Source organism: Anneissia japonica, unplaced genomic scaffold (assembly GCF_011630105.1).
Source record: "Anneissia japonica isolate Jap-2015-1 unplaced genomic scaffold, ASM1163010v1 scaffold581_len1011336_cov187, whole genome shotgun sequence".
In the NCBI taxonomy this organism is placed as follows: domain Eukaryota; kingdom Metazoa; phylum Echinodermata; class Crinoidea; order Comatulida; family Comatulidae; genus Anneissia; species Anneissia japonica.
In genome coordinates, this window is record NW_022723686.1 from 404,806 (window position 1) to 419,470 (window position 14,665).

A 14,665-nucleotide genomic window follows, 5' to 3' on the forward strand; every position below is an offset into this window, starting at 1 on the left:
TGTGCTTGATCCAGTGATCCGGGGTAATAATGTTCAGCGCATAGAGAAGTTTGATATGCGCTATATAAATATACAATAATAATAATAATAAACGAAGGTTACATCACCAGTCTCTCGACCTTTCCGTTGGTGGCTTCCGTCGATCCGACGGACGCGGACGGCGCCAACAGCTGTCCGCCGACCGGCGCCAAGAACGGCACGACGTACTTCGAGAACGTCGTCGTCGTGAACAGGAGAAACGTCGAGTGGAATCGGTCGTCCGATTGCTTTTCTCGATTCCTGACGTGCGCCATGATTCTGATGTGCTGCCACCCGAGATCCGACTTCGTGAGAAGTCGGTTTCGCAGTTCGACGCCGATCGTCGACGTCTTCGCAGAATTGCTCTTTGATAGGGTGGGCAGGACCTTCGCCGAAGACTCCGCGGACGATAGCGAAGATCAGCAGTCGTACTCACAACCGCCGCCTCCACCTCGGCCGAGATCGTTTCCGTGCAGACTGCCCAAAACCGTTTGGGAGAGCTCCCGAAGTTTCGTCAACGAATTCGACGACAATTGCGACGAGATCGAAGTGAGCTTTCGAATCGTCAACCTGTCGGACGTCGGACCGTACTTCCCTTCGGAATTCGTCGGTGACTCGATTTCGAACACGGGACGCGCGCCTTCCCCTCTGAAGAGGATGATGTTCTTTCTGAGATCGGACAAGACCGGCACGACATCCGAGAACCACACTCTCTCCGACGAAACAGACGGACGCTGGTGGCCGGTAACGTGGTCAGACGACATCCGCCGTCTTAAAAACAAAAAAATTAAACCTAAGATTGGTTAAGAAAAGGAGAAACAATAAATTCAGACATACAAAATATTTCTTTGTGTTTTTTTCTTTTATTAGTCTTTCAACACATTTCTTTTAGTATTTCTTGTCCTAAATGTGAAAAAAGTAACAGGCCGTACACGATAGGCAGACGTGCAGGCTCGGACGAGCGGCAGTGTACCCCAAGTGCCAACAATAAAAAAAACCTGGTGTCTTTTTCTTCTAAACGGAGGTTTGTAAATTCTATCTAGATAGTACTGGATGCCTTCATGGCTGACCAGAATCAACAAAAAATCCTCTTTGTTCGACGGAATTGCTGTCATTTTCATCGACATTCCTGTTAAAAATTCGGTAGAAATTCTCAATGTCTCTAAAAATCAAATGAATCCCATGGCAGATATTACAGATTTGGTTAGGTGGCCGATGAGCTCGATAACGGTCCAATGATTTATTGCTGGCAAAAGAGTGTACACGACGATCAGCATAATGATATCCAATTGAAGCAGATGACAAGTCTCAAGGTTCGATGCGATTGCCAACTCTTCTATGAAACATCGGACGGTAATTTTCAAAACTGTGTAAAAAAAATCGAAAATTAACAAAATCATCGAAAGCTTGACCATTTGGCCAGGGCGCTCAATACCCGTCCGTTTAGCTATTGCTGCCAAAAAAATGACAATTAGCGAAACGATAATCTTCAGCAGGTGTATTATAACTGACTGGTGCCGATCAACGTCTAACAAAGAAATTAATTCGAATGGAATGTACAAGATCGTAGATTTATTAGATGGAAGGTCGTGACGTCATCGGTACGTCTCTTCTACGTCATCGGTTCATGGATCGATCGTTGGGTTGCAGAAGATAACTGGAGTAGAGTTCGTCGACCCTCAGCTGCCTATGACACAGGCTACGTTCAGACTTGAATATAAGCCAGGCTTGAGTTAAGCCCGGCTCAACGTTAAGCTCGGCTCAACTTTGCCGGGCGTTCAGACTAGCGGGATTAGCCAGGAGGCGCGAGCATTTGCATAATAATGAACCGTGACCAGGAAACGGTGTTTCAAAACATTACTCGCGAAACGTATGCTCGCTCACAGCGCACGTAAGTGAATGCAGAGTGTTCAGATGCAAGACCCCCCACAACGATTAAAGCCCGGCTTGGAAAAGTTAAACACGGTGGCATGCCAGGCCTAGTTACTATAGAAACACAGCCTGGCCTGAGATAAGCCACCTAGTTCAGACTGACAGGTGGATACTGCATGTCAACACGTACCGCACGATTATGCGGTCTTGATCTGCAAACAGTTGCGAAATGTCCACGTTTGTGACATGTATTACAAGTAACGCCAGATGCAGGGCAATGTTGACGTCAGTACTGATAAAGTTTACCACAGTACATACATTTTGTTAGTACCTTACTGTTGTTAATCATGCTGGAGTAGTATGTCTAGGCGTATGTGACTTCTTTGAGTTACCAACATAATTAGTAGTAGTACGATTTTTCTTATTTGACCGAAAAAACAGCGGCGTTGCTAGTCTGGGCGAGTAGTTGAGGCCTGTTGATCTCATCTTTCTGATGTTTGGCTGTCTCTAACCCTCTTGTTACGAATTTTTTTTTCGCCAGGCCTAATTTGAGATAACTAAGGTGTTCGACAATCGTGGTATCGGTAAGGCCTTCAATAATTTGATCTCGAATTGCTTTCTGACTACACTGGTCATCACAAAAATTACACTCATTGACTAATTCGCGGAGGCTGAATAGGTAATCGTCAAATTTCTCACCTGACCTTTAAAGTCTAGCTCTAAATTTTTGTCTTTTTCAACAGATTTATTTATCTGACATTGAATATGTGCCTCAAGAGACTCAATAATATCCTTAGTCGACCATAGGGGAGCCTGAGTGAGACCCAAGTTCAATAAAATCTTCAAAATCTCCACTGAGAGGCATAAAGAAAGGATGTTTACCTGGGCCTGGCCTGATTATTTGTCGAGATCCTTCATGGCGGTGTAGGCGTTTCACTGGGTTTTCCACACGCGAAACTCCGAGAGCCTATCTGTCGCCAAATAGAGCTTATGTTGCTGAACCTTGATTGCTTGCAGCGCCATGTTTAATGGTACACAGTACTACAAACGAATAAACTACACAAGATGTATACTTTTGTGTAAACTAGTTTTAATAACGGTAACTCATTTGAACAAAACAACATCGAACCATGAAGTCATTCACACATGCGGTTCGTCGCTATGAGAGGCGCCTTAGGGCCTCACACTATGGATAAGCGATGATGAAGGAAAAAGGTATCGTAAGCCTGGTCCTACAATTCAAGCCTCCATGATGAATAAAAACGACCATTTAAAAAAAAAAGCCTAATTGAAATCAATAAGATCTTAGATCAGGATACCTTTCTTTGATAAAAAAAAAAAATCTAGAATAAAATGTAAAAAATGGCATTGAAATTAAGTATACAATTACTGATTTATGGCTTTTTATATATTTTGGCCATCTTGAATTCCCTCATATTGATCAGATTAACATCTTAAACTGTTTCAAATGATTTACTGACCCATAAAACCCGATATTTATGGAAAAATCCACAATCACAGTGCAATTTGTAGCCGTTTATGATATGGGCGCCATTTTGTCGGCCATCTTGAATGGTATTTTCACATTAAAAAATTTAAAAAAAATAAGCAGTTAATATGTTATTATGTTGATACCCAACATCATACAAATTTATTCACGACAACACAGGTTATTAGCACAAATGTTACCCTCCTTCCCCAGCCAAAATTCGGATTACTATAAATTAATATGTTTATCACATATGACGTGATATATATGTAAAATATCCCTGTGTTTTTCATCCGGCCATCAATTTCCGTATTCCATATTACTGTGTGTACAATAATAAATAATGATAATATCTATTTACAATTTCAATTTTTTTCAAAATTTATTTTTGTAATGATTTATGGTAGAATTTTCATTTTTGTTAAAATGTCAATGATTTTACGAATTTTATAAATGTATGTGATTGAACTGCCAATATGCTCCATCTTGGTACCAAATGCATGCACATTTTGTTAGGAAAAACAAAAGATATGAACACAAAAGTTACACCCACCCAAAATTTGCATTTACTATAAATCACTAACTATGCCTACGCAGCAATCAGGTTCGGGCCAGCACAGGCCTGGTTATTCCATCTGGAAAATATATTTATTTATATATATTTTTATTTATGTTTATTTATTTATGTTTAATATTTATTTATTTTAATAATTTATTATTACGGGCCGAAACTAGACAAAGGTATATAGGTCTATGTCTAGCCTACAAAGCCACTGCAAAACATCGATCTAATCATACTGAACCAGAATCAGGTTCGGGCCAGCACAGTATTGACCTGGTCTGGTCAAAGTAAGCCTAGGCCTATCATCATACTGTATATCTTTCTTGCTTACACGACCAGCACAATAACCAAAATTGAGAAAAACTTAGCCTTAGGCCTAGGCTTACTTTGACCAGACCAGGTCAATACTGTACTTAGTTTATGACAGTCAAAATAATTTTGCCTTACCGTTCTATAATTTAACAAAACATGTTCTTCAATTTAAATTTGAGTTAATTTGTCAGGTTGGAAACTGTAGATATTAATATTGCTTAACACTAACATTTTTTCAACATACAGAAGAATGCTTTCAAAATCGTTGTTCAGCACATATTTAAGTAGCAGCGGTGGCGTCGGGATTTACTGCTGTGGGGAGGGGAGATGTTTTTAATAGAGAGGGGGAAGGGCAATATTCCTTACAAAGGAAGGGGGTAATGTCCTCGACGGAGAGCATAGGCGTTGTCGAGCGTCGCTCAAATTCTCTCGGAACTGTTTACCACCAGAGAGATAAGCCCATCTAAGACCAGTTAGAATTTTTCTCACCCCACCACCTTCCACCCGCTGGTGTCATCCCTGTCAAGGAGCCAAACAATGACAGGCTTTAAAACAACATGACTTTGGCTGATCACAAAACTGTCTTATAATTTAAAAAAAAAGTTTTAACATTGCGTCATTGTAATCTGGAATTATGGCAAAAATTGGGTTGGTTTCATTCACCGAGGCCTAAATTTGGTAAGAGGAAATTGTACTAGAGGTCTATGCCTACAATATAATCTTCGGAAATCCTCGATTGGGTTTTTATTGTAATTATATTTTCATAGAACCATCGATGTACCTTAAAGGAGAAACAACTTCCTCTTTCAATATTTTAAGTCTAGTTGTTTTTCCCAATATTTAAAAATAGTGTGTTCTGTTTTGTTGTTTCTATTGAATTTCATTTCAACAATGTTCATGTATATTGGAATATCTTTGACGTTACTATGCCGGTTGTCCATTCATAAGGAAGTTAAAGTGCTTGAAAGTTCATTTAATTCTACGTGATGTCATCAAAAACTAGTTTATGACAGGTAGATCCTTACCGCTTGCTTAATTATGATTCAACTTCCTGTGTTTGTCATGTTAACAAGAGTGGATTTAGAGGGGGTAGCAGGCTTTACTCTCCCTATAATTTTATGGACATGTATGTTTTTTAATGAGTGTGAAATAATAGCAGAGAAAGTTGGCCAAAAACTTTTTTAAAGACCTCTGAAAATAATATTTTATTAGTATTACTGACGTCATGATTTGATCTTACTGATTGTGATGTTGATTCTAACCATCAAACATTTTTGACACTTTCCCCTTAAACGAAAAATTATTTTACGACCTTGCAGGAAGTGCAACAGGTATATAATAATAGGTTGGTAGTGTGGTTTGGCTATACAATAGGCAATTTGCTGTAATTCAATATTAGTAGTGTTGTGAGAAACTTATTCTTAGTCACAAGAGTCACAAGTCACAAGAGTACGCCGTACATCCTGTACGGCGTAATCTTGTGACTTCAAGTTGTCATTTTACATCTGAAGCACAATTGAAGCAAAGGTTTCTTTTCTGTAGCTTGAAAATATATAGGATTTATTTCTTTGTGCTCCGTGGGAGATTCTCTCTATAAGTGAGTGTTATGCTTATATCTAAAACATTACAACTAATTAAATTGACATAATTGTGTTTTTGTGTTTATATGTTATGCCAATAATTCCGTTCGATACAATTATTTGAATTGCTTTCTGTACTCCGGGTATTGTCAGCCATTTTAATTATTTATTAGTGTAATAATAAAAAATGATGTAATAAATATTGATTCATAACAATTTAAATACGTTTACTAATCTGACGTTTTGATAACCATCGGTGATCATTTTTAAAGTGGTGTCACAAAGTTTTATAATTACTGTATTTGTGGCAAAGACAAGCCAAACCAGTCACTAAGGTGAACACTCTATCTAAACTGCCCACATCCTTTTAGTTTTTTCACACCATCTACTATTAAGGTTAAAATAAACATTAAACAGCAGGGTGCTGCCAATGTGTGAAAATCGGTGATGCATGTATCAAAGGACTTGCATAGGTTTAGTCTTTAAAATAATGAATACTATTGAGGCCTAGGCCTACGTCAATTTTTTCAGCATACCATCACAGGCTAGCTAGGCCCAGGCAGGCCTAATTCTTCAAATCCTAGAGTAGGCCTAGGTTGGGCCTAGCTAAGTCACCACATCGTTTTTTTTTTATGACAAATCATATTAAGTATCTTTATTATCTGTAACAACTACAAAGGGATACATTTTCTCAGCATTTCAAAACATCATAATTTTCAACTTGCAAATACTCAAATTTAAATCAACCAACCCCAGCCGAAATTTTACATCGAAATGAACACAAATTCACTGGCTTTCCTATCAGTAAACAACTCTTTGGACTAGTGTTATTGCAGCCACTCTATGGTCGGTTTTTTGAAGAGCTTCACCAATTCACATTATGCAAATATGGCACTGGCTGTATAGAGAGGCTATTCGCATTTCTGCATGCACAACAAAATATTTTCACTTTATATAAAGGGTAGTTTCGTGCAATAAAATAGATTTCAAAATTTTCACATTGCAGCATATGTTTTGGCCATTATCTCTAAAACAGAATTTGTGACTGGTTTGGCTTTACAACAAAGTCGCACATTTTCTTGCCATTAGCATATATGCAGACATGAATATATTGTTCGTACATTAGTATAGATCATACCAATGCCACTTTTTTTGTAAAATGTTTACAAATCTATAAAAAAAATTCGATTTGCATCTAATTGCAACCTTAAAACTTAGCTTATTCATTCCCTTTTTATTACAAACAAAAAAAATACGAAAAAAAAAACAAAAAACAAAAACAAACAATTAACAAAAAAAAATTTAAAAAATAGGAGCAATTCAGGGTAACATTTTATTTTCTTCTCCTGGATTTTCATAATATGACAATCATTATTTTAATTAAATTGATTTATTAGTCTATAACTGACTATTAAAATAATAAACATGTAGATCTCACCTAACTATTTTAAGTGTCGAAGGCCTGGATTTGAACACAGACACACTAGTACAACGATATGGGTGCTGATCTGTATGCTTATTTATTCTTCAACCAACTTGAATTTCAACAACCAAATCACCAGTCTCAAGTAAAACACCAGAAAAAAAAAAAAAAAAAAAAAAACCTCTGCAATAAAAAAAAAAAAAATTGTAGGCAAAAAAAAAAAAAAAAAACCTCTGCAATAAACAAACAACTCATTGCAGTCATGTAATTTATTTAGACATGTAAGATTACCTTTAATAATGTCAAATCACAACATCAAATAATATTAATAATATCACTATTAATATCATATTAATAATATCATCATAAACAACAGTGGTATATGAGCTGTTTTCAATCTAAGCACCAGGTCTATACTCCAGAATTATACATGCTACTGTTATTCATAGCATATTCAAACCACCAACAAATAATATAATTTCAATGTAAACATAAAAAAATAGCTATTATCAAGTATAACTTGGCCATCCTGACTTACCCAACAGAGGTATGTACAGACTATTCACGTTCTCCTTACAATAGAGTACCAGGCTTTTATAACAGTTCCTCCTCACCTCATGGACTCCCAGAGATATTTGATAAAATATACATAACTCACCTAATACACATTCTAATATAATCACGCTATATTCCTATGCGACACAATAATCCACTATAGGCTTAGGGGCCATTCAAGTATTATGTAACACATTTTTTTTCAAATATTGACACCCCACCCCCCGTAACACTCTGTAACACTTTTCCAAACCCCCTCTAAATGTTATGTAACTCTAGAACCACACCCCCACTTCCGAACATCAACAATTTTAATAAAATCAGATGAACAACATTAAGTATCAGGATAAATGTCCTCCACTACAAATTTGTCCTACACTACAAATTTGTTATACAATATGGTTTGCTCTAATAACAACTAGATGGCAGCACATCATAGCTCTTGGAAATTGTTATTTTTTGATATGGTAGATGTAACTTCATTGTTTATTGATTTCACAAATTCAACACAACTGTGTTACATTACATTGTATTACACTGATGTAGTATGTTTCAATAAAGTAATATCATACTAGTTTGAATATTTAATATTTCTTCTCTTCCCATGAAAATTAATTTTGTTATGTAACACTTCAAGCAAGACCCCCACCCCTATGTCACACACTGTAACGTTTTCCACTAAACCCCCACCCCCCTCTGAGTTACATAATACTTAAATGACCCCTTAGATTCATTAATCGTTACACACTAGCTCAATGGTCGCAGCCATCTAATTCACTTTGTTTACATATAGCGCTACCATCGGCCGCTCATCGACTCTACTTTATAGGAAAAAAAGAGAGCAACCATGTTCTACAACACCCGACGAATACAGATCATTTCGGTCGTGTTTCGTTTCGGTCGCACCTCGTTTCGGTCGCGGTTTGCTTTCAACAAATGTATGGAGCGCCAATGGAGTTGCGAAAACGCCAAATTTAATATATAAAACTAGGCCTAATTATCATTGTGAGTTCGTCAATCGGTTTATCATACTTTTCTATATTTATGTTTTGTTGTCTTTCTACTAAGCAACAACATAGGCTACTTAAAAGCAAATAAATTGAATACTATTATTACTAAACTAAATTTCAATTAATATTATGGTACTTATAGGTTATTTTCTAGTTTGTTTCATTCCTAGTACCATTTCACTCTTTTATCGGACGGTTTTTTTCGTTTTGTTATCGATTCTACGCTTCCTACTACTACTACTACATAACAAATATTTATACAAATCAAACTTTTTATCAGGAAAAACCAGCCAACTCGTTATTTAAATTAAACCAGAATTAAATTTGTTATTCTGCTTGAATCAAATAAAGATTTATGGAATAAGTATAGTCAATAGATTAGTTTCGCATACGTTTTTTTTTTCTTGTCTGTTAAGTTTCCATTTACCCTATGTTCTGATTATGTTTATAATAATATTATAAAGGAAATATGTGTTTTCATACTTATATTTTCCATATAAAATTATCAATAAATTAATAATTGCATGCTGCACATTTTAAAAGCCGTTTCATGCTTCTTTTATATTCATAAGCCCGAGAAAATCACTCAACTTGCTAGGCCTATTTCTTTAGTTGCATAACTAGATTTGTGGAAAGAAACGTTTCCACAAATTGATTGCCAAAGAAGCTGACACAAGGTTTGTGATTTCACCTACTTCATGAAACCTGTAACTTTGAAGCATCTGCGCTGGCTGCTGATCATGTTCATAAAATACAAAAATAAATGGATAGTAAAATATATATTTGTTAGGCTTATATGATTTCATGTGTAATGTAAATACATATGTATAAATTAAATATCATATTATATATGTATAAATATATATATATATATATATATATATGTGTGTGTGTGTGTGTGTATATAGGCCTATATTATATATATATATATATATATATAGTTGTTTCTAGGTATATCATTTATGCTTATATAAAATCATATATAAATAGGCCTATATATATTCATATTTATGAACTGCGCAGGGACATCAAAAAAAACTAAAGATTTCAAGTGAAGAGTGATAATGTGTGTATTATTCGTTTATTTCTTTAATTGTGTTTCCCTAAATTATCTTGTTTTATCCTAAATTATGTTTTATCCAAACTCTGGAAGCTGCAAGAAAAATAAATAAATTTATTGTATAGAAACATCGGATTAAATAATGTAATGATTATTGTTATTTCAGATTGTAACAACATTCAATTCATTCAATTAAAATCAAAGATACATTTTATTGACCATAATTATTAAATTATAGTATGAAAACGCAACAAAAAGAATATCCTGAAGCACATACTAAAATCCATGGACGAAAGAAAATATTTGAAAAGATAGCAAAACGGAAATAAAAAAAAATACTTAGGCTATGATAAACCGATTGACGATCTAATTATAATAATAGGGCCTAGGCATATAAAATTTTGCGTTTTCGCAACTCCTTCGGCGCTCCATATATTTGTTCGAAATAAACCGCGACCGAAATGAGACGCGACAGAAACGAAGCGCGACCGAAAACGAATTCTCCTTATTGGCGTCCTAGCGTTGTTTAATATGCTAAAGTAGTGGGCGAAAGATTGTTCCGGAAGAAACTTTTATTTGATAAGCTATGTTTATACGATTATAATATAATTTGTAAGTTCTAAGTTCACCAGTCTGTTTATAATATTGATCAGCGAGTGGATTTACGTTGGGTCCCACCGAAGGGCCAAAATCAATATATTTTATTTCTTTCACATCTTATATTGTCAAATTTCAGATACGTATATATCTTACACAAATACACATGGCAATAGAAGGCTAAGAAGATAACTGCTATGTTTGATACGATTATATAATCATCTGTCCATATATTCGAGAACTAATATTATTCACCTATTTATTTGTGAATATATGTATTGTCTTATAGTAAATAAATGCTAAACTATGTTTGCTGCATAGCACAGTAAACATATTACAAACAAATATGTAAATTATAATAAAGTGCTAGAAATAGGAACATAATAGTATAATCGTAACAAGTCATCGGCGATCAAAGGGAAGTTCTTTATTACAGTGCATAAAAAAGTGTTTTTGACGGGATTCGAACCTGTAACCTCCCGTTATCAGGGTAGGTATCATACCGTTAAATATCACAGAGGCCTAAAATACGCACAGATCTAACCCCTAAGCACATTCTCGTTTACATCTGACTGAAATGCTCTCTCAGAAAAGATAAGGACTATATTAAAAACGTAGGACTAGTGTAACTATAACATATAGACGAGTTAGGATTGCCCCTGTTAAGGACAGTCTAGCTAGAAACATAGAGCAAAAAGCTAACAGAGAAGCTCCCTCCTCCATCAGATATATACCCTAATTTATGTATCAAATTTCAAACGTATTATCATGCACTTGTCAAACCGCAACTTTTCTCTGAAAAAATTTGACGAGAATTTTGTATATCGGTAGTTGCTCAACCCAAATAGTATCAAAGGCACTATTGACAGTATACCACTTACTTCCTTAAGGATGCAGCATCTGCTATCAAAAGTCCCTTGATTTACATCATAAATCTTTCTATCTCATCCGAAATCGTACCTGACTGCATAAAATCGGCTAGAGTCAAGCCACTACATAAAAATGGCAGTCGCCTTGGTGCAGGAAACTAAAGGATATCAGTATACCTTTTTTCTCTTTCTGGCAAAGCCGCCTTTATTCTCATTCTCACCATAAAAATTTACATAAAATCAATATAAGAACATAATAAATTAATCTCTGTTTTCCTACATATTTTCAGTTTCATCTTACTTTTTACAAATAATTTATTTTCAATTAACACTTTTTAGTTTTTTTTTTTTCTTATGTCCTTTAGATTAGACCAGACAAAATGTTTACTTTGAAAGATATTCTCCCATTGCTTCTGGGAAGTTGGTTCACAGAATATTTGTTGTATTTGTTTAATTCTTTTAAACAGATTGCCCTTAAAGATGCTTTAGATTTAATTAATTCATCTTCAAATGCTTCATGTTCACTTGATCCTATTCCGACAGATCTTGTAAAGAAATGTTCAGATATAGTGTCACCATATTCATGAAAATTATTTACTCGTCTTTATAAAATGGAATTTTTCCTGAATGTTACAAAACGGCCTTGGTGAAACCCTTAATTAAAAAACACAACATTGATATAGAAATCATTGCTAATTACCGTCCTATATCCAATTTATCATTTGTTTCCAAATGTATTGAGAAATGCGTGGCATCTCAAATTTCGAACTATTTCAGCCAGCATATCTTAAGCCCCTATCGTACTGGACTTAATTTGGTCAAATTAACCGAGTCACTGGCTAAATTGACCAAAAAAAATCCAATCCGAACGTCGGTTACAATTCCCTCAGGGTTAAATTAACCAAGCCGAATGGTTAATTTTACCGACCTCAGCCTGCCCAGTAAAACTTACCACGGTCTCGGTTAAACTAACCACGCTGGTCAAGAAGTCCAATCCGAACGTGCAACACGGTTAAAACTTCTTCCATGTTGACACCGCTCGAACAAAACCGGAAGTTGAAGTCACAAGCTAGCGCCCTCAATAATATTTTTTATACACAAGGTTAAATCTTGGTAAAATTATGGTAAAACTAACCGCGTGAATAATCCCAGTGCGAACAATGGTGAAATGTACCCATGACTTTGGTTAAAGTTACCCTGGTTAAATTTACCATTTTTTAAATCCAATGTGAACAAGGCTTAAATGACATCTATCAATCTGCTTACAAACCGTTCCACTCCACTGAATCTGCCCTTAAAGGGGGGGGGGGTGCGGGGATGAGACAAGTGGCCATATATTGCTTATTTAACCTTTCCTGAGTTCGGGAAAAATACTTAAAAAATTCAAAATGTTGAGATGTAAGGATAATTACAGAAACAAAACATGATATGATGAGACAGGAAAATCAGGTGAAAACGAGGCTGATCACTTTTTTCAGTAGCTTGGTAGCATTTTCTAACCAACTCATTAATATTCAAGACAAGTCTGTCAATTAATTTTTGGCGAGCAGCTGATCGAAAAATCGTCCCGACGATCGAGCGACTAGCCTAGATACAGTACACTAGCGTGAAGTCGTGAGTTTTTGTGGTCGTTTACGTACGCAGTTACAGAGAGACGGTTTAGTCAACGTCAATTCAATCATGGAGGAATAATTCAATTGAATTAATAAACGTATATCAGTCCGATGACTTGACTTGTTTGTTTATAATTAGGCCTACACCTATGCCTAGGATTAGTACAGTCAGTGTCTACCCAGCAGCAGTAGCGCACTCCTGTCCGGGACACTGCTCTAGTCCCGCAGCAGGTGAGTTCGCACGCAGCCTTATCCAGCTGACGGTAAAGATAGTAGGTTTCTACTACTAGCCTAGCCTAGACTTGTCATGCCATGCCATCTTTGTCACATTAATTGTGCTAGTGCATTTTTTTCCGTAATAATAGACCTAGGCCCCTAGGCCTACTAATAATAGTATACTATAGGCCTGGTCCTATGAAAAACTGTCTAGGCCTAAATGTCTAAAAAATGCACTGTCTAAATAAAGGTGATGTGCTATAACACTACAGTACAGGTTCCTGTCTCTTATACACATCTAGATGTGTATAAGAGACAGGATATACATACTGTAGGCCTAGAAGCTAGGCTATACAACAATAATGCCCCATTAAATAATAACATGATGCATATGTTACTCCAAACCTAACTTTCAGCTGTTGTTGAAATGTGGAATTCAAATAAAATATTATACATATATATTTTTGTAGGTCAAGATATGTGATAGGCCGAAACATGACACTCTCCTCACATACTGTAGATATTTGCCAGTCGCCATGATGAGACAAACATACCACAACATTTGCCACGAGTACAACCACCATGTGTATAAGAGACAGCTGCAGACCTATCCAGACTGAATGTTTTACTGCAGAACTTTTTCAAACATAACTGCTTTCATATGATCAATTAGACCCATAAAACACCAAAATCCCCTGGCTTAGGTGGTTTTACTGACCCCACCGGGGCTTTGCATCTGGACCCCACGCCCAGAGACCTCACTCCACCTGGAAGAACCTGGCTACGGGCCTGGCATGGATCAAGGCCTACGCGTGAAGAGAGGCGAAATTTAGTCCTTTCTGTGAATACAGTATGTGCGTGTTTCCACTGAAACTGCTATGAATTATTTGAGTTAATATATGAAACAATTGAGGGATTGTATCAGGCCTATTTAGTGTCAATATCGCCAATGATGGTGTAACCGCGGATTCATGAGTATAACAAGTCGGAACAAGTTCAATTGGCGGAAAGTCTATCAACAACCAGTCATTAGCGTAGATCAATATCGAAGCTCGGGAAATCCCCGAAACGGAACAGAGCGTATTACTAATATAAATATTTTAGCATTTTGTGCAAACTGATACTGTAATGTAGTCTGCTGTCTCTTATACACATCTAGATGTGTATAAGAGACAGTTCTGGCACTTCATCGTCCGTTCTACCGATCTTCCGGCTATCTAGGCATACAGCATTATTGAATTGGGAACCAAGTCCATCTGACCAGTCATTCAGAAACTTCACAGTTTCAGGCAGGCTGTCCAAAAGCCAGAAGCTATGGCACTTTTCAACATCTAAATGGTCATGCTGCGACTGTGAGCATGACTTTGGTTCTAGTGTGTGACGAGTTTCTTTCTTTGCTAATCGCTATAGACTGTTGACTTGTGTTCCAAGAACTGAGATTGACCACAAATATATTTCTGTGATGCCTTCTTGACGATCATTATTGTCT

The 14,665-nt window shown here is 36.2% G+C and overlaps 1 protein-coding gene across 1 annotated transcript in view; it reads left to right on the forward strand.

Annotated features, from left to right (window-relative positions):
• The first annotated feature begins 5,778 nt into the window (after positions 1-5,778).
• LOC117112346 (lactadherin-like) overlaps positions 5,779-14,665 on the forward strand; it is an 80,777-nt gene continuing 71,890 nt past the window's right edge. The window contains exon 1 of the mRNA XM_033255422.1: positions 5,779-5,850. The gene's annotated coding sequence lies outside the window, so the exon portion shown is untranslated. The remainder of the gene's footprint in view (positions 5,851-14,665) is intronic.